This window comes from Pleurodeles waltl, chromosome 1_1 (assembly GCF_031143425.1).
Source record: "Pleurodeles waltl isolate 20211129_DDA chromosome 1_1, aPleWal1.hap1.20221129, whole genome shotgun sequence".
NCBI classification, from domain to species: domain Eukaryota; kingdom Metazoa; phylum Chordata; class Amphibia; order Caudata; family Salamandridae; genus Pleurodeles; species Pleurodeles waltl.
The window spans coordinates 309,266,109-309,293,166 of NC_090436.1; the positions used below are offsets into that span (position 1 = coordinate 309,266,109).

The 27,058-nt window shown below is 42.7% G+C and overlaps 1 protein-coding gene across 6 annotated transcripts in view; it reads right to left on the minus strand.

Moving 5' to 3' along the window:
• Positions 1–27,058, minus strand: part of IL6ST (interleukin 6 cytokine family signal transducer) — a 477,893-nt gene that overhangs the window by 396,604 nt on the left and 54,231 nt on the right. For all 6 annotated transcript variants that reach the window (XM_069222264.1, XM_069222292.1, XM_069222274.1 and 3 more), the window contains exon 2: positions 21,192–21,250. The gene's annotated coding sequence lies outside the window, so the exon portion shown is untranslated. The remainder of the gene's footprint in view (positions 1–21,191; positions 21,251–27,058) is intronic.

Here is a 27,058-nt window from a genome sequence, read left to right on the forward strand (position 1 = left end):
TCCTTCCCTTTTACAGATTTAGGAGCCCCAATGAATGAGGTCCCTGGGGCATTTAGCAGCTTGGGGAGGGGGGGCTACATGGTCTAATCCCTTTTCTGAGAAACTGTTGGCCCAGGCGATGGGCTCAGGGGGCTGTATTGGCTCAGGGAGAGGGGCAGTGCAGCCCCTCTAACCTTCATTATTAAAATCAGCCCTGGGGGACGTCGTCCCAGGGGCCTCTGGAGGCTAGGGGGGGAGAGGTGGGAGGAGGGGGGGGGGGGTTCCACTCTGCCCCTTTCCCTTCTGTGCACATTTCAGCCCTGAAGATGGGCTCCACGGGGCCTCTAATTAATGACAGCCATTTGGGGGGTGGAGGGGGAGGGTTTGATCCTGCGGGACCACAAACATTTTTGTTGATTTTTTTTGGTTTTGCCCCAGGAGGGGTCCCTTTGGGTCACTTCCAGGGGGGCAGGGTATCCTTACACTGTCCCCTAATAACTCTTATTTTTAAAAGATCAGAACAGGGGACTTAGTCCCAGAGTCCTGTTATGGCTACTCGCAACGTTTTTCTGATGCTGCTGGTAACCAATCACAGCACTCGCTTCTGTGGGAGCGAATTGGCCCTAGGGGAAAAAAAGCTCCCTAAGCCAATCGGAACACTCTATTTCCGAATAGGTGCCCCCCGCTAGAGTCTCTCAAGCCTCTCATGGACCGAATTGTCCAGATCTATTTTTTTTTTTCACCTTAATTTCTCAAAAACTACTGAACTGATTTACATTAATCCCAAAAATAACCATATGCATACCAAGTTTCTGCTGTAGCCCTTCTTAAAGAAATCTATGGAAAATGCATTGGGATTTTGCATTTTGTCCCCCCCCCCTCTTTCTCAGCCCATGTTTGATGGATCATCCTGAAACTTTCCATGAACCAACTAGTGAAACAGTAGCACCTTTTTTTAAAAGTTTCATGGAGATTCATCAAATGGGGCTTAAGTTATTAGAAATACAAACAGTGCTTTTCCTATGGAACAGCTGACCTAACAATAACTATCCAGTGGTGACTACCCTGAATTAAAAAAATATATATATATATATACACACATACACACACATATATACACACACACAGAAAAAAAAACAAAGGTTACAGGGATAATATAGTTAGGAAATAGAATTTTTAAAAAACCTTAGAAATTCACTGGAAAAAAAAAACAAAAAACAAAAGTTACAGGGCGGTTATAGTTTGGTTCTGAATTTACTTGCACAAAACCTAGGAAATTCAGCAGTTACAGCTAGAGTTACTTCAAGTAGCTGTAACTCGCGGCCTAAGGTAACTCTAACTGGAGCCCTCGCCATGCACTGCTAATTACCTCAGATATTACAGCACTTATGACAACTTCTATAACATCAATAAAAATATCAATGAAAAATTAGAAATGAAATTATTGAAGAAAAAACTGAGCATTGCAGGGGCGCTAGTTACAGTTACTTTAGACCGCGAGGTACAGTTACTTGAAATAACTAACTATAGCTGCCGAATTTCTCTGGTTTTGTGCGAGCAAATTCACAGCCTAACTAAAACGTCCCTGTAAACTTTGTTTTTTTTTGTGTGTGTGTGTGTACATATACACACACACACATACATATATATATATATATATATATATATATATATATATATATATATATATATATACACACACACACACACACACATATACATATACACACACACATACAACAATAGCCTTTCAGGATTAGAGTGCAGCACACATTTTCAAAAAAGAAGCAGAGAACTGTGGGTAGTTTCCAAGTTTAGGTGGAGATCAGCTCCTATATAGAGCACCTTACAACACCAGCGACACTCAAAATTTGCTCACCTCAAATGTCTTTCTAGCAAAGTTTTTAAGCATAAGATTAGCACAGTGCTATCCAAGCCGAGCTGGAAAGGGACAAAGTATTTTGCCATCTATACACCGTCGTCTTTAAGCATAGGATTAGCTAGTGCCATCCATGCCAAGCTGTAAAAAGATAAAATTCCTTTTACTACTCTAGGCACAGTATTACAGCTCTGGATGTGTAAAATACTACCCAAGCTAACTTGTAATGAATAAAAAGAACCCTTGATGTGTTTTGCTGTCATTACAGCTCTTCAGAGAGGTTTAGTTTTGTCCAGAAAGGGTACTGTTTTGACTTGGAATAGGTCCTCACTTGTGCTTGGAAAAAGCTACACCTCTTCAGTTTAGCTTGGATGGTAATCTACCAATCCATAGCTGTAATACTGCGGCTGGAGTGGCACAATATTACAGTAGTAATATGTGTATATATTACTTACTGGCAAATGCTAGTAGGTAGTTAAAGTTAGGACCTAGTTTCCATAGGAAAAGTGTTTGTTTTGTTTTGCTATTAACTTAGGCGCAGTTTGGCGGATCTTCATGAGATTTTTTAAAACCTAGTGTTCCAGTCCCTGTTCTCAGGGTGATTCACAAAGCAGGGGCCAAGAAAAATGGGGGATCCCAAAACACGTTTTCCCCATGCAATTGCCCACAGGGATTTTAGACACAACTATAGTCCAAACAGCTGAAAGGAATTACACCAAATTTGGCAGAATGCTAGCTGTTAGCCTAGAAAGAGTGTTTTTTGTAATTTGGTGCAAGTCTATTCAGCAGTTTGAGTTATTAAAGGTAAAAGATTTCTAGAAGTGCAGGTCCAACGTGGTGGATGCATGCACCAACAACAATGCTGTGATTGGCTGACCGCAACCTAAGAGGTAAGTTGCGGACGGCATTTTGTGTATCAGGACTCAGTCTCAGGGGGGTGAAAAGGGATATAAAACTGAAAAGTGAAAGAAGGGGTCAGGGTAGAGGGGCCCTGACCGCCTGGGACTGATGGAAGGGTCTCCTCACGGACAAGAAACTCTCCATGATCCACTGTAGCACGCAGCACAGAACCCTGTGTGAATCCACGACAGATCCACGGATGCAGACGCCAATTTAAAAAAAAAACATACACCCACTCTCAGACGCACTCACACCCCCACACAGCCACTCAAACACCCACTCACACATCCAGTCACTCACACATCCAGTCATTGATACATTCACTCAGAGGACCACACACAACCATGTACACACCCACTTATAGATCCAGAGTCACTTACACACCCACTTGCACACATATACAGAGACACCACTGAGACCCATACAGCCACTTACACACCCACTCATATACCCACCCATCACACACTCTGACGCCCACTTATACCTTGGGGTCCCATATGGGGAAATACTGCTTCCAGCTGGTTAGTTTTTTGCACAACACAGAACGGAATCTTTCCCCACTCAGCGGGTGCCTTACCCATAATGGACAATTGCTTGTGGATTTATTCCTGTAACGTCCAATTGGTTAATAGCTGGAGCAGGCCTCACTGGGGCAATATTTAAGGCCTGCATTACAAATTGTATTAAGCGTCTATATACTGCTACTAACTCATTGTATAATGTGCGCACATCAGCAATTTGCATAGCCTGCACATTGGGATGTGGTGTATAAGTGGTAAATATAGGCTACGTAGGTCCATCATTACTTACGGGCCCCAAATTAACAGGTTGTAGTACATGTGGAAGGGCGCCATCAAACCAATTAGGGTGTTCTTGATAATTTAGAGGTATTTCTAAATATTGATATGCGCTGTACTGTTGTAGGACGTTTGTGTTTCTGTATGTGTGGAATGTGTTGGAGTCTGCAATTAGTTCAGGAAAGGTGAGCCAAGAATAAAATATTACTGTTCTGTATGCATTGTGAGCTTCTACAACAAATGTAACCTCCCTGCCCTCATTTGTTAAGCCATTAGCTAAAATAAACTCTGACTGTTTTTGTCACAGGGGTGTGGAATTTAATAAAATATCTACTTGTCTATGGGACAGGTTGCTTCATAAATCTACCTGTCCTGTAAAAAAGTCTCCTTGTCCCTTTGGTGCCATGTAGTGTGGCGAAAAATTAAGGCAGCAATCTCAGTGTATAAGAGCTCTGATAACAGCCTCTCTGATTATGTCAGGGCTAACACCGTAGTAGGGTTTAAATACTAGCAATTTTCTTATTTTGCCACCTATCTGCAGATCTACAAACAGGGGCTGAAGGTAGCAGTAAGCAATAGCTCCAGGGTTGAAATGCCCTTTTGAGTCTGTGCAAACCGACTAACTTGTGTTTTAAAGGTTTTCACCAGTTCTTCTCTAATCTTTTCCGAGAAACTTTGGAAATTTACTCCTGACAAGGTTCAGAAGTAAAAGTTCTTTCAGAGTTGGGAAGAAAGTGGTTGGAGGAAAAGTGAAAGCTCAACAGATTTTCGCATGAGCAAATCTACACATGTATATTTGCTTGTGCTAAAATATAGTTTACAAATGAATTCCAGGAGTACGATTTCCTGGTCTACTTCTGTAAATCATTGAGAATTCATGTAATACATAAATCTGCACTAATGTTGTAGATACAGGTCATGGGTACACTTTTGTGACTTTCTTTATGATTTGAGTAGTTTTGTTCAGTACCATGAACTACTATGGCAAACTGTGCTATCTGAGGCCAAAAAATATTTTTGCTTTTTGCCAATGTTTGTTCAAATATTGGATCCCCAGCAGCTTCCACAACAATAAAGCTTTATAAAAGCTATGTTAAAACAAGACACAAACTGACAAAATCAAAGGTCTGACCAAAAATACCAGACCTATTGGCTTTGCTAATGCAGGTTTATTTTCACGTTTCCCATAATCTTGTTGAAACTGGTTACACTGGCTTTCCATTATGAATATATAGATTTTTTTTTAAATGCTACCATACAGCAACACATTTTACTAAATGATGCTTCAAAGAAATGGTACATAAAATTTCACATTTTAGTCAAACTTTTTTTTATTTTTTTAAATCCCTGCATTTTTTTGTGAACATTTTATTTTGAAAGCAAAGAATCGACAATCTTGCTGTCAACATTTTGCAAATATTTGCATTTAACCAGAGAGGGTTCTGGAAGTGTTTTACATAGCGCAATATTGTTAAACTTCACAAATGGTGAACACTTTTTTTTTTTTACTGGAACCAGTCAGTCGTGCAGTCCGAGCTTACACCATTTATTTAGAACACTCACCCTAATAATAAAGGTTTTGCATTAATGAACCATAAATACAAGTTCAATCAGCATTAACATAGATACACAGAAATTACCTGTAATACTGTAATTTGGCATTCTAAGGGTTTGTGCTGCAGGGATTTGGGCCTACTTGTCCCAAGCACGAAATAAATCTGGAAACTTGTTGTCCTTGACTTCAAACCATATGTTGCGGGCATCAGGCTACAGGAGTTCTACACCCTTGTTGACTACAGTTTTCTTGGATATTTACTGGTTGTGCCATGTTAAACAATAGGTATCATAGAAAGGAACACCAATGGGGGAAATAATTTTTAAGATTCAAGCATGAACAACCTACAGTCTAGATCGGTACTCCCTATTTAGCTGAGGAGGATTCTCCCTAAGACCACAGACGTCTCCATTTAATGGTATTTCAGGTGCCTTTTGTGTGTGTGAGACAGAGATCTCATGGGGCCTGTATAATTAGTGCCTAACCATTGTTGGCAGCTCCATTTTATAGGACTCTCATTGTTTGAACAAGACTGCTGGATTCTGGGTGGCAGCACCACCGCATGTGGGTGATTGAGTGATTCCCACGTCAGTTGGTGGCGGACAGCCCAACCCTGCTGGCCTGCTAGCAGCACCTCACCCCACCCCACCTAAGATGGAAAGGTGACTTGTGGCAGCCTATCGCATGATACTCTAGCGACCTTTCAGGAAAGTTGTGGTGAACAGATCTCACCCCTTTTTCTCATTAGCAAAAGGTCTCACACACACACAGGCAATGATGAGATGCAGGGTGGTTTTTAATATATTTATTGAAAAGTCTGCAATCTACGATAAAAATATAGGAGCTGAAATTATTAGGATAATGAGGGATAACAAAATTAGGATTGTCACGGTTAGTGGGAAAAAGATGAACAATCCCAACATATTGCAATGGACGTGTTTAGAATTCCTATCTAATGCCTAGCATCTAGCTTCCAGGGAGAGCACCTTGGTGATAGACCAATCTAGCTGTACTCAATCCGTGACAGGAGCACCCACTCCCCCATTACCTTAGAATGATTGTCTGCCCTTCCTCTCCTTAGCTGGCTTGCAGAGACAAGGCTGAGGTCTTGCTGAAAATTACATGCAGCATAGATGGAAATACTGGTCAGAAGGACCCCTCCTAGCCCCCTTTTGGCCAACATGGTGTTTTATAGAAAAGCATGTTTTTGTTCTGCAAACTAGGCTTGACATGGACATGTGCCCAAGTCTTAGTGTGTGTGCATTTGGGGCGCTAATGGCAAACATTATCTCGTGTTGGTCTCATACTGTTCCTTGTCAATCTTGGGTCAGGAACTAGATGAGAAATGTTGTGCATAATAACAACACCAACGCTCTTGCAGAATGACAGCTGATTAGGAAAAATAAAACATCCTTACTGAAAAGCAAGCTATTCTAAAATGAATAAAGGGAGAACAGAGCATATTATCAGGTAAAAGGACACAGGCTGCACACCTAAGCTAACCTAAAATATATGTGCCCGATCACGGTATCAAAATGAACCCACTGCAAACTGGTAGTGACAAAATTATCTCTGTGTCAAAAGCAATAGCCTACTTACCTATTTAAATAAAAAATAAATATGGGATCTGCGTGTTAAACAATGTGCTTTGCAGGAAGCACATTAATCTTCTATACTACTTTATGATTCAAAACTGTGACTGAACCATAAACAGAACTCTCTCAGAACTAGGTTAACTCAAGTTAACTGACCGCTACTATAATCGCCTCAACATTGCTGGGCTCACAATGATCTCTACAGCAGGTGTCTTAAGGCTGCGAGATATTTTAAAATGTAGTCTCTTTGCACCAATTAAGTAATCTAGAACAGATTTACTGTCACATATGTTCTTATTGCCAATTTCTTCGGCAGATTTTTTTTTAAATAAATGTATATATGTTGGCCATCAAACACTGCTTTTCAAGTCCCGCCCCCATTTTCCCTGTGTCAACCCCCAATTTATGCATTACTGGGGACATTTTTCTCCAGTTCCAGTTCCAGCTCTGCTCTAAATCTGACCTTCCAAACGAACAAACTACAAACACTGGCAAGAAAGCCTTCCTTTGATAGGAAGTATTTACAAGGCTGGTCTGAGCCGCCTTGATGTTCCAAGAAAATATCAATTAACACAAAGTATAACCACAAAATGGGCACCAGGCCTTAAACAGATCTAAGAAATCCATAAAGACGAAACCGAGAATACCCTTTTCCGCATGTAACACTTCTATACTAAAATGCCCAAGGTATCACTCCTGAAGTGTCTAAAACCCTAAAAATACAAGGTATTTTGGTTAAGCAGCCTACATAAAAGCTGAAAGTAACTAAACAATAACGTAAATGCCGTACATATGGGGGATATACTCTGTGTAAAAGAGCATATACCATATTCCAAGTGTTGAAAGTACATTGATACCACTGACAACAAAAGTAGAAACCTTGCACACTAGGGTTTTTCATATTCTCAATGTACTAAAAAGCAGCTGCGGCACTGACTCTAGACTTTAAACCACTTCGCCCTGCTAGTGAGCAAGCAAATATATCCCCCCCCCCAAAAAAAAACACACACACGTACCCCCAACTCAACAACTCTGGAGCAAATCAACAAGCAAATGATATGCCTTATGCCCTGCAACCATAACTAGACCCATTAAGTGGAATACATTTTGCGAGGTACACGCACATTTCACCCTGAAACACGTATATCTGTCCGACAACATTGCAACACAAAATAAGGAATGAAAAGAATGCTTTAAGAAGACGTACAACATTACAAACTCATGAGTTTGATATGATTTAATGAATTAAATATTATAGAGCACAACAAATATGCAAGCTAGAGGATACACAGAAGCAGTATAAAAATAATTAGGAGAGGTTTTTGGTGCTAGTCCTTAACCAAGTGACAAGAGTACTCCAAAGCTGGCGAAAATAGAAATTGCTCTGCTGCCTGAGTGGCTATGAAAAATGCAAGAAATTGCCATTAGGCTGACTAAGGACACTTGTAGAGAACACAACGGACAGTAAATCTGAAACTTAAGTTGGAGATGGCTCAGTGAACAATGCATATTGCCTTGAGAGATACTCATGTCTTCTTAACTTTTAAATATGTTGATACTGAAGCACATGGGAGAAGCAACGGAGCTGCAGAGTTTTGAACACACTTTGATCTATGAAGGAGCATTAATAATCCGAGATAAAGATAATTCCTGTAGAGCAGTGGGTCCCACCCTTTTGACTTACGTAGGCCCCCACGTTATCATTACTGGAATCTGGGACCCCCACCCCCCAATGAGTCATTACTAAAAGCTGGGGACCTAACCTATTAATATTATTTAATTTTCTAAGCAGTCGCGGACCACCTGAGGAGGCTTCGAGGACCCTAAGGGGTCCCCGGACCACAGGTTGGGAACCACTGCTGTAGAGCATTGAAGTAGGGTGAATAAGGCTGACTTAGAGGACCACCAAGGCCTGACACCCGTCATGTCCTGAAACCTGGACCCAGAGATGCATGTTTGACAACATGAGACCCATACAAGATACAAAAACCTACTGATAGATCAATAAGGATAGAGACCATACAAAATTGATGACACGTATGGAGCCCCGTGATCACAAACGACATTCACGACTCCAAGAAAGCAAGGGGTTACTGTCTTGAGGGAACAATTATGTAACCTTTAGAATGATATGTATGGTTGAGATGTGATTGATTTTGTTACTCTCATGAAGGAGGTGCTATTGTGGAAATTGGAATACAATGCTTCTGATGTTTAACAAAAAAAAGCCATTAAAGATATTTGAGAAATAAGATAATTCCTGTAATCTAGATGAAACAAGATTAGTGCCTGGATTATAGTCTTCTACGCTGGTTCAGGGAGACATGTTTTGGAGCATTCTGAGCACTGGGAAAAGCAGGGCTGCTACCAAAAGAAAATTTGTGGTAAAAGATGATTCCCAGATTCCTCACTCAGAGAGATGGAGTTTGATTAACAGCAAGTTCAGCTGGAGAAGGGCGATAACTAGATAGACGTGTTGTTGCCAAATATGAGAGCTTATGTTTTTGTCTCCATTCAATACAAGGCAGTTCTGTTGTATGCAGCCTAGATTTGTAAACATACAAGGTCTAAAATTATCTTGAATCAAGGCAAGGTTGTCAGGGACAGAAATTACGATTTGTGTATTGTCCATATATGACATTATCTCAAATCTGTATGAAGGTACAAGATGTAATAAAGGTGAGACAGCAGTTGAAAAGTGTGGAACTGAGGGAGAAGCCCTGTCGGATCCCCCCAGTTTATCAGTTTCGTAGAATAGCGAAAAGGAGGCAGGGAGACAGACTGGGATCTGGCAGAAAAAGGCAGTTTCACAGAAGACTGACAGATATTTGGGGGAAATAGGATGGAATTGTGAAAGTATTTGACAGTCTCAAAGGCTGATGTGGACTCCATGAGCACTAAGGCAGCTGAGCCTTCTGATCCAAGATTCTCCCCGCCCTCTTCTGGAAGCCACACACCTGCAAGACGGGTCCACAAACATCCATGAGAGCCATAAAGGATCCATACCAGAAGGTTAACCCTCTATTCTCCATATGAATGTATGGGTGTGCGGGTGTAGTCCCACTGTCCTTGGATAAACAAATCCTAATCCAGTTAGGCACCTCTGCTCAATCATAGGGTGACACTTCATTACTCCACCCTGCCTCAATCCTACTTCAAAGCATTTTTTTAATTTCTAAGATACCTCCGTCAAGAAGTCTGTTGAAAGACTGTCTCTGAGAACCTAGGCCAGGCCCCTGACACACCTGCCAGCTCCCTTCTGTCCAAAACATTTAAGGGTAGCACACACACCCCCGAATAACAAAAGAAATGAGAAAGGTGGACAAGTTCACCTCATTCCATGAACAGTTATTTGATAATGAGCCATTCAATCCAAAACCAATAAACGTATATAACAGGGATGCAAATTACATAAACTGTCCCATGGGCAGGTAGAGAGCCCAGATCACCACATCACGAAGGAAGAAATAGGAGAGTTGACCAAACACCTTAAAATCTGCAATGGCATAAAGTCCAGATAATTTTACTCCAAAAACGTTGTGGCCTCATTTGTTGAGCCTTTTACCTAGGTTGCTCTTCTCCAGCGGTTAGTAATCTGTGCGCCGTTTAAACTAGCCAGAGGCACCCCAAAAGCATTAGTTTATAGGATTAATGTGCATTAGAAAGGAATCGCCTTTGCTGTTCTAGTTCAACCCGTAAACATTCGACCAAACCGTTTGCACGCGTACTCTCTGTCGTTATGGGCGAACATTATTTCTCATGTTGTGTTTCAGACAGTAACAAAGTGTTGCCCAAACGTGCACACATTCCCTCCCAAATGCTTTGTTATCAAAACATGAAAAGTAGATGCATAGCAGACTAACATGAGCCCCTTTTCCTTTAACCTGGTTGACAAATATATTTAAATGTGCTAGCACCAGAATTCCATGAAGATGGGAGGGAAGGGGAGATGGGAGAGGCAAGGGGAGGAGAGGACAGAGAAATATCCGATGCGGGACACTTTGTTGCTTCATGTAATCTTAAATATTTTCATCTTTTTCCGTTAGGTCAAGAGTAGTGCCAGGATAGCAAGAGTCTTGGTCAACTGTGTGGTATTTCTTTGTAATACTTGCAAGCGCAGAATTCCTCAATACCACCAACAGCTTGGAAGGTTTCTGCTTCAGCCCAAATGCTGCACAATAAGTGGGCCGATTGGGAGGCTGTTCAATTGCTTAAGCGGTTGTGTTTTGGATTACAAAAAATCATTTTCATTGATCATGCCAGGTCTCCACGCTTAGGGAACTTTGCATCTGCTGCACAGCCCTTGTAACAAGTATTGCATGTTACCACTAGAACCCCTGAGCTCAGTGAATGCCGGGAAGATCCTACGTCAGGGGACAGTACAGTTTAGCAGTATTGCTACTCGAAGAATGGTATGGGTTAGAAAGCTCAAGTACATTTATTACTAAAGTGGTACACATAAACATACCAGGGATGTGGAATTCCTATCGCCCGACGCCCGGGACATCTTGTTTGGGGTCAAGGGCAACAAGTTTTTATGTTTACTTTGTCCTTGGGACAAGTAGGCCCAACCCTCTGCAGCACAAACCCTTTGGCTGCCTGTTTACAAAGAGTGGAACTCTCTGCAGTTGAGGTAATGTGTTTCCAAAAGATAATGCTGTTCGAACTTGTATTTATGGTTCATTATTTGAAAGCCTTCATTATTAGGGTGAGTGCTGTAAATAAATGTTTTAAGGTCACACTTCACTACTGACGTTGGTTCCATACAAAAAAACAAAAACGTGTATACACATGTTTGAAAAGTTTAGGCTATGAGGCTAAGTATAATGTTCCCAGAATGCTCTCTGATTAGATGCAAATGAAGTGTCATTTAGTAATATGTTTTGATGCATGCTAGTATTTCCCAAAAAATATTTCTAATGGAAAATCAGTGTAACCATTTTCAACACGATTATGGGAAGCATGAAAATAAACAAACACTGACAAAGCCAACTGATCTGACATATTTTTATAAGTCTTTTAGTTTCATCAATGCGTGTCTTGTTTTGACATGGCTTTTGTAACACTTTATTGTTGTGGGAGCTACCAGGCCCTCAACATTGTAACAAACACTGGCAAAAAAAACAAAAAACGTTTTTGAACTCTAAAAGCACACGTTACCACTAGTGGCATAACAAAGGCCCCGCAGCCGCCCTCCAGGGGGCCCCTTCAGCACAGCACCTGCCCTGAGTGAGTCTGGAGAGGGGGCTCCTCCATGTTCTTTGCAAAGGGGCACCCTCCAGTTTCGTTACGTCACTGATTGCCACTGTAGTTCCTGACACTGAACAAAACTACTTTGTATGCCAATATGCTCCTTGTGGAAGAGCAGATTGCGATCACTCACAGTAAAGCCAGCCGAAAGAGAGAGAAATAGAAGTTTAATAAAAACAAAATGTCTTTGTTAACACCAGACCTAATTAGAGACCAAGACCCACATGTAGGTAGCTTTTTGCATGTCGCAAACAGCGACTTTCGCTGTTTGCGACGTGCAAAAAGCACATTGTGATGCACAAACCCAGTTTTGCGATTCGGTAACCTGGTTACCGAATCGCAAAACGGGTTTGCGACTCGCAATTAGGAAGGGGTGTTCCCTTCCTAATTGCGACTCGGATGCAATGTAGGATTGTTTTGCGAACATGGGCGCAAACCAATCGCAGTTTGCACCCATTTCAAATGGGTGCTAACACTTTCGCAAAAGGGAAGGTGTCCCCATGGGACCCCTTCCCCATTGTGAATGTCACTGTAAACATTTTTTCAGAGCAGGCAGTGGTCTGCATTACAAAAAAAAAAAAAAATGCTTTATTGAAAAGCAGTCACAGACATGGTGGTCTGCTGTCTCCAGCAGGCCACCATCCATGTGAGGGCCGCCATTCGCAAGGGGGTCGCAAATTGCGACCCACCTCATGATTATTCAGGTGGGCATTTGCGAAGCCCTTGCGAATCACAGATGGTGTCAGGGACACCATCCTACATTCGGATTTGCGACTCGCAATTTGCAGGTCGCAAATCTGAACCTACCTACATGTGGCCCCAAATTCTTAAAGAAAGTCACAAAAGTGCACCCATGGTATATGTCGTACCCCTATAAAATATTTGTGAACTGTATTTTAGCATGGGTAAATACCATGTGTAGATTTGCTCATGTGAAAATCTATTGAGCATTTGCAAGTTCATTTTCCCTCCAGCCACTTTCTTCCCAACCCTGGAAGAAGTTCTAATTCTGCCATTGTCAGGAATAAATGTCCAACCTTTCTTATTAGAGAGAAGCTGGTGAAAATCTTTAAAACATGCAAGTTAGTAGGTTTGCAGACTCAAAGGCATTCCAGCCCTGGAACTATTGCTTACTGCTTCCTCCAGCCCCAGTATGCACATCTGTAGAAAGGTGGCAAAATAAGGAAATTGCTACAGTAGGAATTGAAACTGCAAGTATTCAAGCCCTACTATGGTAGTAGCCCTGGCATAATCAGAGAGGCTATTATCAGAGCTCTTACATAATGAGATTGCTGCCATTATTTGGCGCCGCACTACATGGCACCAAAGGGACAAGTAGATCTTTTTACAGGACAAGTAGATTTGAGAAGCAACCTGTCCCCTGGACAAGTAGATATTTTAATAAATTCCACACCCCTGACATACTGTCCAGCCATTATTAAAACGGGTTATAAAAGCATGAGACTTAGTTCACAAATAAATGTTCAGTAGCATAAAATCAAGGTCTTACTTGGCCCCACAACAAGTTATGCCTAGCATACTTCCGTGCACACAAAATGTCCAGCGGGAACCTAAAAAATATTTCTGGAAGGCGTTATAACATATGCTGTCCTGCTGTGGTGTCCGATCTGCTGTGGAAGAATTTAGAAAGCTCCAGGTAGGCATTTATCAGGTCTTACTGCTGAGTTAGGTAAGATGTGCCTCTGATTTGGTACCAGCAGCAGCTGCCAAACGTGAACACAAGTGTGGAGAGCTCCACTGGCAGCACTTTTCTGTGTGGCTGTGAAATAGATACGCGGTTCGCCATAGATCACAGCGCCTATGGCACATGGTAAATATTGTAGTACAATGAAGGGAGGAGGTGAACAGCGCAGGCTTGTGGGTTTGCTTTGATTAACAACATGAAGGACACAACCAGGAACACCTCAACATGAACAGCAAACTTATGGAAATACTGTCTCGGATGGAGGACCAGAACCTTAGGCATGCTTCACAGGAGTGCACCCGAGGACCTATATAGCCTGTCAGTCACGCTCCTGATTGCAGGCACAATATATTTATTTGTGCTCCCTCACTGAATGTTGGATGAGCACTCCACTGTCTTCGAAGCTGTACTTTTGGCCGAGCTGATTAACAGTGCTTTACGTTGTGGGCAGTGCTTAGAAGGCTGAATCTGGATTCTACCGCAGGTGAAGTGGGTTCTCAACACACAAGCATTCTGTCTTTGGGAGCAGCAAAGCAGCCCTTCCCTTAGTCCTTCAAATGTGTTTCCAACTTAAAGCAGCACAGCCAATCTTTGTTTCCCTGGTGACACTGTTCCTCTGGCTGTGCGCAAAGTTTCTGTTTTTTTGCCTTTTTACAGTTCATGGAGGTTTTATTTCAGACTATCGTTATTATAAGTTTGATTAAATAGATTCCAGTATGCAGTAGTAAACCCTTATTGAGTACCTAAAACAAACTCTTAATAATTATGTGATAGATAAATGGTTGAGTATTTATTTGCTTACATACACTGATGGGATGCAAGGTCTGGTGGCAAGTCCCTAGCACCTGTTCACAGACAGGACACAACTCTAAGAAAATCAATTACGCCTTGTCCATAATGTAAGGAATGGGGGCTGTAGAGGGAAAAGATAGCATTCCGTCCACCTGCAAAGTTACTACTCCACACAGGAAGCAATTTCTGAATGTAGTTGGGTGTCCCTGCATAAAGGTTTTATTTTTATTTATTTTTTATTTAACAACTTATATTTTGATTTTGTTACACCTATGATTAGAATACCTTGATCGGCTTCATCCCAATTATTTTCAGGGACAAAAATGGAAGTACTCCCGAGGCCAGTCTTATACTCCCTCACCCGCCAAGAAAAATTAACTTGATGAGGTGCTGCGACCAATAGGTCAAGTGAGCTTAGTTCTAAAAAGTTTAGGAACCACTGCTCTACTCCTTCACTACCCAAGGGAATGACACCCACTCTAGGACAGAGGACAGGATTACATTAACAGGGAAAGATAGGGAGGAACGTGTATCCTATAGCCCAATCTTCCTACTGTACATACTATATTTGCAAGAAAATTTTGGTGACAAGGTTGAACAAGATCCTCCCAGATCAGTCCAGTTTCACTGATGAATGCCAGGGTAACAGTAGTAACAAGAAACTGGTGAGAGCATATCACTCAATCTGGTTAATTTAAATGGACACGTCCTAACTAAGATAGGTCTGGGACTTACACAGAGTAACAATAAAATATAATAGTTGAATAATATTTATTTGCCCTGCACGACCTATTCAAATAAATGCCGATATTACAGATATAAGATTTGGAACTTCCAGGGTGATTATAGGTCTCTCTTCGTGGCTGTACATTTCCCTAGTGCCGAAGGCTGCGTGCATGAAGAAAAATTGATGGGTCTGTTATGAGGTGCTCTATTACGTTGGATTGCAAATGTTGGTCGGTGGATTCTACAGCGTTTGTGAGACCTGATTTCATGTTTATAGGACGTGTAATTTACATGTGAATTTTGTTTGGTGTTGTGATTTAACGCTAAATTGACTGCTGTTGTAGCAAAAAATGGAACAGAGTTGAATAATCCTCGCACCCAGTACGAAAACGTTCCGTTGTGAAAGCTATGAAATTTTACATTCACCAGCCTTAATTGCATCTCTACGCCACACAGATCCAAACACAAACTCTCCATTCCTGCTTCTCCAACTCTTTTCCCACTCCCTCTTTCTCCCCTTTCTTTCTTCCCAAACTCTCCTCAGCCAGCCCCAGTTTTGGAAGCCCCATCCATCTCTCTGCTCTTTCCCTCTCCTGTCTTCCCAACCTCCCTTTCCTCTCACTTACCCTTTCTCATTTGCCTTTCTCTCTCTGTCTCTCTACACCTCTGCCACTCCCAATCGACTATCAACAAACCATTTGGCTTTTCATAAAATATTTCCTTTGTTTTTTAGGGTGGAGCGCGCAAGCGCTTTTGCCTGCTGAAATCACTCTGTGGGCTTTTAACCATGCACCAAGCATGCCGATCAGTTTATTTGGTTTGTGGGCTTGCCTTTTAAAAATCGCTCGATTTTATGGGTGAAAGGCATACATACTTTTCCGGTGTTTAGCCCTCCTCAAGCGCACTGGCAAACTACTGAAAACATACAACACTCCATGGTTTCAGCACCACTGTTTCTGGACTACTTTTTATTTTTATTTCCTACGCAGCGCACTCTTGCTGCACATTTGCTGATACATCGGACTGAGAGCGAACTTCTATTTCATTTTGTGTGTCTCCTTCACACTCATGGTGTGGCGTTTTAAATCCTCTCGCTTATGTAAAACTCTATTACTTTTCACTTTATGTGGCAATAAAATTCCGGTTAGGACTTTACAACGCTAATAGCTCTAAGTCAAGCAAACGCGAGACCCATTGCACTGCAAACGCTTGTTCCAGCTTGGTCAACATAGGAAGGGTCAATATAATATATCAAAGCATTAGCTGTATTGGCGAGCACCGAGGCATACCATACAATGAATCACACAGAAATTCACGGTATTTATAACATTGCACCAAGGCATAAATAAAGCCAAATCATACAAAAATGTCCAAAACAGGCTGCAACATATTGGTTTGCAGTCATATACCAATCTTCCTACATACAGATCGATTTTTTTTTTTTTTTAAAGAACGACATACACAGCGCTATAAATATTCTACAACTATAAACAAGATAACGTGCAAAAAAGTAGAGTACAACGCAAGGAAACTCAGAAGAGAGTGGTCCACCGTTTGTGTCCGAAAGAAGAACATTTTTTTTTTGCATCGGCAGCAGTAACGTGTAGTATGTGTTTTGCTTATTTTTTATTTTATGTACTAAAACGGCAGAAAGGCCATAATTACGTAACTGGAAAAAGCTCTTCCCTCCACATTAGTTTCACACCCCCTAGTCCGCCCTCAGCGATTGAGAAACCGAACGGAGCTGTCCATGTCTACAATATCACACCTCTCTGCGGCTAGCAGCTCTCCTACAGAGCGGCTTCCACGCGGGGTAAATAATCTAGTCGACGAATCAAAGCTGGTCATTGGTGGGAAATGGAAAATACACAGACACTGCAACTATGTTTTGCCCCGGGGTGGGGGGTGCTGAGTCGAGTGGAGGAAGGCGCCACACGAGTAGGAAAAGAAGCATTAGTAGGATGAACATGCATGCCAACATTTTGGCTAGATTTTAAGAGGGGGCTATTAAAAAATATATAATCGGAGAAATGACTCCACCTCTCCTGAAACAGAGGCAATTTGTGAAAACCAACATAAAACCATTTTTGCCTTCAAAAATCGAAAGTCTCTCGCTGGAATAGGGTCTGTTGGCCTAATAGTTTCGGCTCTTTACAATCAACATGGTTTTATTAAAATGTAAACACGGACCAAACCCAGCCCGTGCAGCAACCAGACAAAACACAAGACCCCCTAACAAAAAGCCAGTTGGTTACAAGACAAATAGTGACCGCTGTGGTGCACGCACGCACGCTTCCTCGCACTCTTCTACTTCTGAAATATGGTGGCAATGAAGGGCCACCCTTCACCTTCCCTCGTGCTTCTACCACACTGTGACAGAGTAAAGGCACACTCCCCCGTCTCTCGCCCCCGATTCTCACATACCGTGAGAGTGAAACGGCACTCGCCTGGCTCGCTTTCCATCGTTTCAACCGTACAGTGAAAGGGTCCGTCTTCTCTGCCTCTCTCCCCTGTTTCTACCGTAGAGTGCAAGAGAACCCGCCTCCTGATTTCTCTTCCTCTCTCCAGTGCAGTGATAGAAGCTGCAGACTACGGGGGCGGGCACCTACTACAAGCCGGCCCGTCTGCAGCATGCTGCCTCTGTCACAGGAGAGGAGCACGCGCCTGCCTCGTCCACGCCACTTCAAATCTATTTAAATGGCACCTGAGCCCAGTGATTTCAGGGTGCAGCTACGCAACCCGCCTACTATACAATGCAGGAAATACGTAGGTTTTTACAACCGCCCTCTGACATTCTCTTATCGGCAGATATGGGAGATCTTAGAAACTTGATCAATTCAGTAAGCGCGGACTACTAAAAAAAAAAAAAAAAAAAAAAAACAGCACCCACAACAAGGTAGGTCATTTTACAGGCGTGAGCTGACAGTACCAACCCAACTAGTACATGTGATCTGTAGAATAACGTTTCTCAGACATTACATCTAGTCCCAGCTTTACCACTATAACAAAATATGCCGGTAATAAATACTGCAGTAAAAATCTTGCCAGGCAGCGCCGGGCCTTCCCTACTGAACCACCCCAACTGTGTCTCCCCAGGCAACCGAATTGTGTAATCTCGTTTTTGAATATATTCCTCTGCTCCAGCGTTTTGCAAATAGTTACAAGCGTTTGGAATCAAGGTAATAGGTGGCAGTAAATGTGTGAAAAGAAAAGTGGACTGAAGACCCTGAAAAATACACGAATACAACCATAAGGTCATACTACACACCTGATAAGAAATCATAAAAAATCGAGCTGAAAATATACAAAAGATGGATGGTGCCAAATCTAATTTTCTCAGTAGCCATTTTAAAGAGGTGCATAGCGACGCATGCAGTTAATCTTCAGACTGAAATATTTTCTCATTCAAACTTGGGCCATCAGGGAAGCTGCATTTCAGGCTTTTTGACGGAAGTTCTTCACTTGCTTTTGCCTTAAGGTCTATGTGATATACAATAACATTAAAAGCAGCCTAAAGCCTGAGCACAAACGTTTTTACCTTTACCTCAAGGCCGCACAAGTTTACTATGGGAATTGTGGTGATCGTGTTGAGGTATCTCACCCGTGGGAGGAAAACAGAGTCTCACTTTGCTAAACACCAGCAAACAGTGGTTATTGCTAGTGGATACCAGGCTGTTTCTCCACTCTTAAAGAAGGCCAAACATGACCCAAGAGATGTGGTTAACTACTGGCTTATTGTACACTGGGCATGCTACAATAAAATTTGGTTGCTATCCATCTACCTAAATTCCTAGAGGATTCCTCTGTTTAATGACCAAAAGCTACGATTCCACCTGGGTTGTAGCACAGAATCTGTGCTTGCCACCAGTCCTGACTAAATATGATGAACTATCATTTATGTTGAAGGCTGCTACAACTAACAGTTAAAAAGTAGCACTCTTAAAGGGAGAAATGCCAAATGCACCAAAAGTATGTCTAAATGTTTCTTTCACATCCTCCAATGGGATAAATCATGCATGGGCTACTGAATCCTTGATCCTAGATACCAACAGACCACTTGAAGAAAGATTACTTTCAGAACTGCATCACTGAGACAGTTTTTAAATAACTTTGCAGCACATTAGGAATTTACAGGCCCCACTATGGCTTCGAAACAACTGGGTTGACAACCTCATGGCATTATAGTGCCACTAGCAAATGAACCACTGAGGCATTTTACCAAGTCGCACCAATGGCTCATCATCTTATGTAAATAGCTATTTCTCAGTGGGTGACCATCTACCCACTGTTTCATTGCTAAAATTATCAAGAGGGTTTAGTTCACTGTTACAACATTCAATACAAGGTGTGTAAATGACTCCCTTTTGTCCAGGAAAATGTAATGTATCTTCATAACACGACCACTAAAAACACAACGCTGAATCATTGACGTTGGTAAACTACTGGCCTGCCCCTAGCCTCCAATGAATGACAAAGATCTTGAAAACCACAGTGACAGTCTGAAATCTCAGAACACCTTTGTTAACTTCACATAACGTTTCTGGATCCAGCAGGGAACAGAATCATCATACCTGAATATTAGGAACAAATTCCTTACTGACAGGACCAGAGTCAGACTTGTATCTTGATTCTTTTATCTGCCTATGTGACATTTGAGAAGGAAACCATATCATCTTCTTTCACTGCTTCAACCACTTCTGTAGACTAAAGGAACTGCAATTCCTTTTTTTAAATTATTCCTCTTAATGTTCATCCACCAAGTCAAATGTGGTGGTGGTGGATCTACTTTCAAAACTACTAAATCGCTAACATGTTCCAGGGTTCTACACCATTTCTTATTTTTGACAACATTAACATGACACCTCTAGCCCAGATCCTAAACAGGTACAGCAGTGATTATGATTTGGCTTGTTAACATCTGCAATTGAGGGACTGAGGAATTAGTGTGGTGATGTGGACCATCACTGAGTTGTGAATACAGAACACTTAGTTGATTATAAATGCATCCAAAGCAAGTCTTGTTGCTAGATCAGGACCCACCCAAATTACTCCATAGCTTAATGCACATTGGGGATCGCTCTGTTGACCAGTAGGGTTGGCCTTGCATTCTTACACTTACTTGTTCATGGTCTAAAGGATGCTACCAAAGATGCCGCTGCATCACAAGATTGCCCTGGTTCTCACTAGGAATGACTACAACACAATTTTATATTAGCATCCCTATCATTCTGTGGAAAAAGCCAGTTTCAAATACAATACTAGCCCGACTAGCTCATCTTAAAGCTATAATACATGCTGCAGTTTGACTCGTCCCAGGAGCAATGAAGTCAGACCACAACTACATTCTAAACGAACTTCATTGCCGCACACTGTAGAATGGCCCACATCACTTAAAAAAATACTGCATATGGTATCTCCGACATGCCGAAAATGAGCAAATTGGAAAGGAAGGAAATACAAAAGCAAATATCAACTTATTCATTTGATATTTTATATAGCACATTCAAGACTCAGTGTAACCTTACATAAAGGTGGTTTTACGAAAACTGCTTTGGGTATTAAAACATTTCAATATAGTTGCACAAGCTTAGCCTGCCTTAACGTTTAATCGGTAATAATTATAGAAAAATAGTGCCTGAATAAACATTAGCAGATATAATACACCTTGGGTATTATGTTGTATTATAATTGAATATTGTCACATATGTTGGGAAATATAGGCTACAAAAATACAGAGGAAAAAAAGTAAAGAAGGGGGAGATCGAAACCTTAGTTACTAGGACACAACAATCTTTAGCTAAATACAAAAGGGCAATTCATGGGTGGCCGCGATGCTGAAAAGGGCTCTTCAACTCGGTTGCCCGTTTCATAGAGCAGGGTACATTAATGGCCGGTAGTCTGAAGTTCTGTACCGTTTTGAGCATTTATCTCTTCTGCCAAAAAAAGTCAAACAGGACCTCTTTCTGACAGATGGACTTAAACTTTTGTGTTCTTGTTGTTCCCGCTGCCTTACCTTCACCTTACTGTCACGTGAGAGGGATGCCGCTGCTTTTCTGGTACTTTTTTGGAGTACTGCAAAAAAAAAAAACATTTTGAATTACATTCGATATTTTTTCCCTGAAACTTTATTTTGCTATGAAAATCGTTCTACTTGACAGAGGTTTGAACATTCTTTCATGCAACACAGGTTTCTAAGAAACTATGTAAAAACTAGCCGACTTTCATCACAGACTCTCTTCTCATCTAGACCAATGCCGTGAAGTGTTTATACTTGTGAGACACTTTTAGAACATACGTCATTGCATACTCAAGAATGAAAATGTCACTTACCCAGTGTACATCTGTTCGTGGCATCAGTCGCAGTAGATTCGCATGTTTTGCAATAGCTCGCCATCTGGTGTTGGGCCGGAGTGTTACAAGTTGTTTTTCTTCGAAGAAGTCTTTCGAGTCACGGGACCGAGTGACTCCTCCTTTTGTCTCCATTGCGCATGGGCGTCGACTCCATCTTCGATTGTTTTTCCCCGCAGAGGGTGAGGTAGGAGTTGAATTGTAGTAATAGTGCCCATGCAATGGAGTGACTAAGTATGCACCTATTTAAGGTTGAGATGATACATATATAAATAATTGAAGGTAACTTCCAAACTGCTACAGGCTCCCGGGGAGGTGGGTGGGCACATGCGAATCTACTGCGACTGATGCCACGAACAGATGTACACTGGGTAAGTGACATTTTCAGTTCGATGGCATCTGTCGCTGTAGATACGCATGTTTTGCATAGACTAGTAAGCAGTTATCTCCCCAAAAGCGGTGGATCAGCCTGTAGGAGTGGAAGTAGTCTGAAATAATGTTCTTAATACGGCTTGACCTACTGTGGCTTGTTGTGCGGATAACACGTCTACACAGTAGTGCTTGGTGAATGTGTGAGGCGTAGACCATGTGGCTGCCTTACATATTTCTTGCATTGGGATGTTTCCTAGAAAGGCCATGGTAGCACCTTTCTTTCTGGTTGAGTGTGCCCTTGGTGTAATGGGCAGCTGTCGTTTAGCTTTAAGGTAGCAGATTTGGATGCATTTAACTATCCATCTGGCTATACCTTGTTTTGATATTGGGTTTCCTGCATGAGGTTTTTGAAATGCAATAAATAGTTGTTTAGTCTTTCTGATGTTTTTTGTTCTGTCAATGTAATACATCAATGCTCTTTTGACATCTAATGTATGTAGTGCCCTTTCAGCTACGGTATCTGGCTGTGGAAAGAACACTGGAAGTTCCACTGTTTGATTTAGATGGAACGGTGAAATAACCTTTGGCAAAAATTTAGGATTGGTCCTTAGGACGACCTTATTCTTGTGTAGTTGTATAAAAGGTTCCTGTATTGTAAACGCCTGAATCTCGCTTACTCTTCTTAGGGAAGTAATGGCGATGAGAAATGCCACCTTCCAGGTTAGGAACTGTATGTCGCAGGAGTGCATGGGTTCAAAAGGTGGACCCATAAGTCTAGTTAGGACAACATTTAGGTTCCATGAAGGAACAGGTGGTGTTCTTGGTGATATAATTCTCCTAAGGCCCTCCATGAATGCTTTAATGACTGGTATCTTATATAGGGAAGTTGAATAGGTAGTCTGCAGGTATGCAGATATTGCTGCAAGGTGTATTTTAATGGAAGAGAAAGCCAGGTTAGATTTTTGTAAGTGAAGCAAGTAACCCACTACATGTTCTGGAGTTGTGTGTAATGGTTGTATTTGATTAATATGGCAGTAGCAAACAAACCTCTTCCATTTACTTGCATAGCAGTGCCTGGTGGATGGCCTTCTGGCTTGTTTTATGACTTCCATACATTCTTGGGTAAGTTGTAAGTGCCCGAATTCTAGGATTTCAGGAGCCAGATTGCTAGATTCAGCGATGCTGGATCTGGGTGTCTGATCTTTTGGTTGTGCTGTGTCAACAGATCTGGCCTGTTGGGCAATTTGATGCAGGGTACTACTGATAGGTCTAGCAGCGTTGTGTACCAGGGTTGCCTTGCCCAAGTTGGTGCTATCAATATGAGTTTGAGTTTGCTTTGACTGAGTTTGTTTACCAGGTAAGGAAGGAGAGGGAGAGGAGGAAAAGCGTAAGCAAATATCCCTGACCAGTTCATCCATAGGGCATTGCCTTGGGATTGTTCGTGTGGGTATCTGGATGCGAAGTTTTGGCATTTTGCGTTCTCCCTTGTCGCAAACAAGTCTATCTGAGGTGTTCCCCAGAGTTTGAAATAAGTGTTCAGAATTTGGGGGTGAATTTCCCATTCGTGGACCTGTTGGTGATCTCGAGAGAGATTGTCTGCGAGTTGATTTTGGATCCCTGGTATAAATTGTGCTATTAGGCGAATTTGGTTGTGAATTGCCCAACGCCAAATCTTTTGTGCTAGCAGGCTTAACTGCGTGGAGTGCGTCCCCCCCCTGCTTGTTTAGATAATACATTGTTGTCATGTTGTCTGTTTTGACGAGAATGTATTTGTGAACTATTATTGGTTGGAAAGCTTTTAGTGCTTGAAAAACTGCTAGAAGTTCTAGGTGATTTATATGCAGTTTTGTTTGATGTACGTTCCATTGTCCTTGTATGCTGTGTTGATCGAGGTGTGCTCCCCACCCTGTCATGGAAGCATCTGTTGTTATTACGTATTGTGGCACTGGGTCTTGGAAAGGCCGCCCTTTGTTTAAATATATGTTGTTCCACCATAGAAGCGAGAGGTAAGTTTGGCGGTCTATTAACACCAGATCTAGAAGGTGACCCTGTGCTTGTGACCATTGTGATGCTAGGCACTGTTGTAAGGGCCTCATGTGCAGTCTTGCGTTTGGGACAATGGCTATGCATGAAGACATCATGCCTAGGAGTTGTAGTACCATCTTTGCGTGTATCCTTTGTGTTGGATACATGCGTTGTATGATGGTGTTGAAATTTCGAATTCTTTTTGGACTTGGAGTGGCTACTCCTTTTGATGCGTCTATTATGGCTCCCAGGTATTGTTGTACCTTGCGCGGCAGAATTTTGGATTTTGTGAAATTGACGGTGAACCCTAGTTTGAAGAGGGTTTGTATGATATGATTTGTGTGATTTGAGCACTGTATTAACGAATGGGCCTTGATTAGCCAGCCGTCTAGATATGGGAACACATGTATTTGCTGCCTTCTTATGTGTGCAGCGACTACCGCTAGGCATTTGGTAAAGACTCTTGGTGCGGTTGTTAATCCGAAAGGCAGTACCTTGAATTGGTAATGTATTCCTTTGAATACAAACCTTAGGTATTTCCTGTGCGATGGGTGTATTGGTATATGGAAATAAGCATCCTTGAGGTCTAAAGTTGCCATGTAGTCGTGTAGTTTTAGCAATGGCAATACTTCTTGTAGTGTGACCATGTGAAAGTGGTCTGATTTGATGAAAGTATTCACTACTCTGAGGTCTAGGATTGGTCTCAGCGTTTTGTCCTTCTTTGGTATCAGAAAGTACAGTGAGTAAACTCCTGTGTTTATTTGTGTGTTTGGCACTAATTCGATTGCATTCTTTTGCAATAGTGCCTGCACTTCTATCTCCAGGAGATTGGAATGGTGTGTTGTCAAATTTTATGCTTTTGGTGGTATGTTTGGAGGGAATTGTAGAAATTCTATGCAATAACCATGTTGGATAATTGCTAGAACCCAAGTGTCTGTAGTGATTTCCTCCCATGCTTTGTAATAATGACTTATTCTTCCCCCCACTGGTGTTGTGTGGAGGGGGTGAGTGACATGTGAGTCACTGTTTAGTAGTAGGGGTTTTGGGGCTCTGAAATCTTCCTCTATTTCTAGGGAATTGCCCTCCTCTATATTGTCCCCGAAAACCTCCTCTATACTGTCCCTGGTAACTGGACAGTGTTGCTTGTGAGGTGCTGGCTTGTGTGCTCTGACCCCGAAACCCCCCTCGAAAGGGCGTTTTACGGAATGTGCTGTAATTCCCTCTGCTCTGCGGGGAGTAGAGTGCGCCCATGGCTTTGGCAGTGTCCGTATCTTTTTTGAGTTTCTCAATCGCTGTGTCCACTTCTGGACCGAACAGTTCTTTTTTATTAAAAGGCATATTGAGAACTGCTTGTTGAATCTCTGGTTTAAATCCAGACGTTCGGAGCCATGCATGCCTTCTGATAGTTACAGATGTATTAATTGTCCGTGCAGCTGTATCTGCAGCGTCCATGGAGGAGCGGATCTGGTTGTTGGAAATGGTCTGTCCCTCCTCAACCACTTGTTTTGCCCTATTTTGTAAGTCCTTGGGCAGATGTTCAATGAGATGTTGCATCTCGTCCCAGTGGGCTCTGTCATAGCGCGCAAGTAGTGCCTGGGAGTTCGCGATGCGCCACTGGTTTGCAGCTTGTGCTGCGACTCTTTTACCAGCTGCATCGAACTTGCGGCTTTCTTTATCTGGGGGTGGTGCATCTCCAGATGTGTGAGAGTTGGCCCTTTTCCTAGCTGCTCCTACAACGACAGAGTCTGGTGGCAGCTGTGTAGTGATGAAAACCGGGTCTGTAGGAGGCGCCTTATACTTTTTTTCCACCCTTGGTGTGATTGCCCTACTTTTGACCGGCTCCTTAAAGATTTCTTTCGTGTGCCGGAGCATACCAGGGAGCATAGGCAGGCTTTGGTATGAGCTGTGGGTGGAGGAGAGTGTGTTGAATAAAAAATCATCCTCGACCTGTTCTGAGTGGAGGCTTACGTTGTGAAATTGTGCTGCTCTAGCCACCACTTGAGAATACGCGGTGCTGTCTTCTGGTGGAGATGGCTTCGTAGGGTATGCCTCCGGACTGTTATCTGACACTGGGGCGTCGTATAGGTCCCATGCGTCTTGATCTTGGTCACCCTGGCTTATGGTGGTGTGAGCTGGGGAGTGTGATGGAGTTCGTGCTGGTGAGACGTTAATCACGGGCGGAGGAGAGGGTGGTGGGGTAACTCTTTTCACCACTTTTGGTTGTGGTGTCTGTTCAGTCTGGAACTCCAACCTTCTCTTTCTCCTAATGGGGGGAAGGGTGCTTATTTTTCCTGTCCCCTGCTGTATGAAGATACGCTTTTGCGTATGGTCCACATCAGTTGCTTGTAGCTCTTCCTCAAACCTATGCTTTTGCATTTGGGAGGTTAGCGAGTGCTCTTCTGTATAAGAGCCTGAAGCTGGGTCGCTTGCAGTTTGTTTCGGCATCGAAACCCTGTCTGCGTGTTTTTTCGGCTCCGAGGTGACTTTTTTCTTTTTCGGGGCCGAAACCTCTCGGCGTCGATCTTCTTCGGTGCCGCTGTCTCGGCGTCGAGCAGTGTCCACACCGGCATCTCGGTGTCGAGGCTTGTCTCCAGCACTTTCTCGGTCCCGAGAAGGCTGCGTGCCGGTGTCTCGACCGGAGTCGGACGACCTCGGCACGGTTTGGGCCTTTTTCGGTGCCGACGGTCGGTCACCGAATTTATGGGTGGAGCCATGGCCGGATGGCAGTGGCGTCCCCTGGGCCTTGTAAATCTTTCTCTGTGTGGTTTTCGACGTCTTACTCACGGTTTGTGTATCGTCGAATCCTTCGGAGTCCGATTCTTGGATCGAGAAGGTACCTTCCTCTTCCTGCTCCTCGAACTCTCGGTGGGCTGTCGGCGCGGACGCCATCTGAAGTCTTCTGGCTCGACGGTCTCGGAGTGTCTTTCGGGACCGGAACGCACGACAGGCCTCACAGGTGTCTTCACTGTGCTCAGGTGACAGGCACAGGTTACAGACCAAGTGTTGGTCTGTATAGGGGTATTTATTGTGGCATTTGGGGCAGAAACGGAACGGGGTACGTTCCATCGGCGTTCTTCAGCACGCGGTCGGGCCGACCAGGCCCCGACGGGGGATCGAAAAACTACCCCGAAGGGC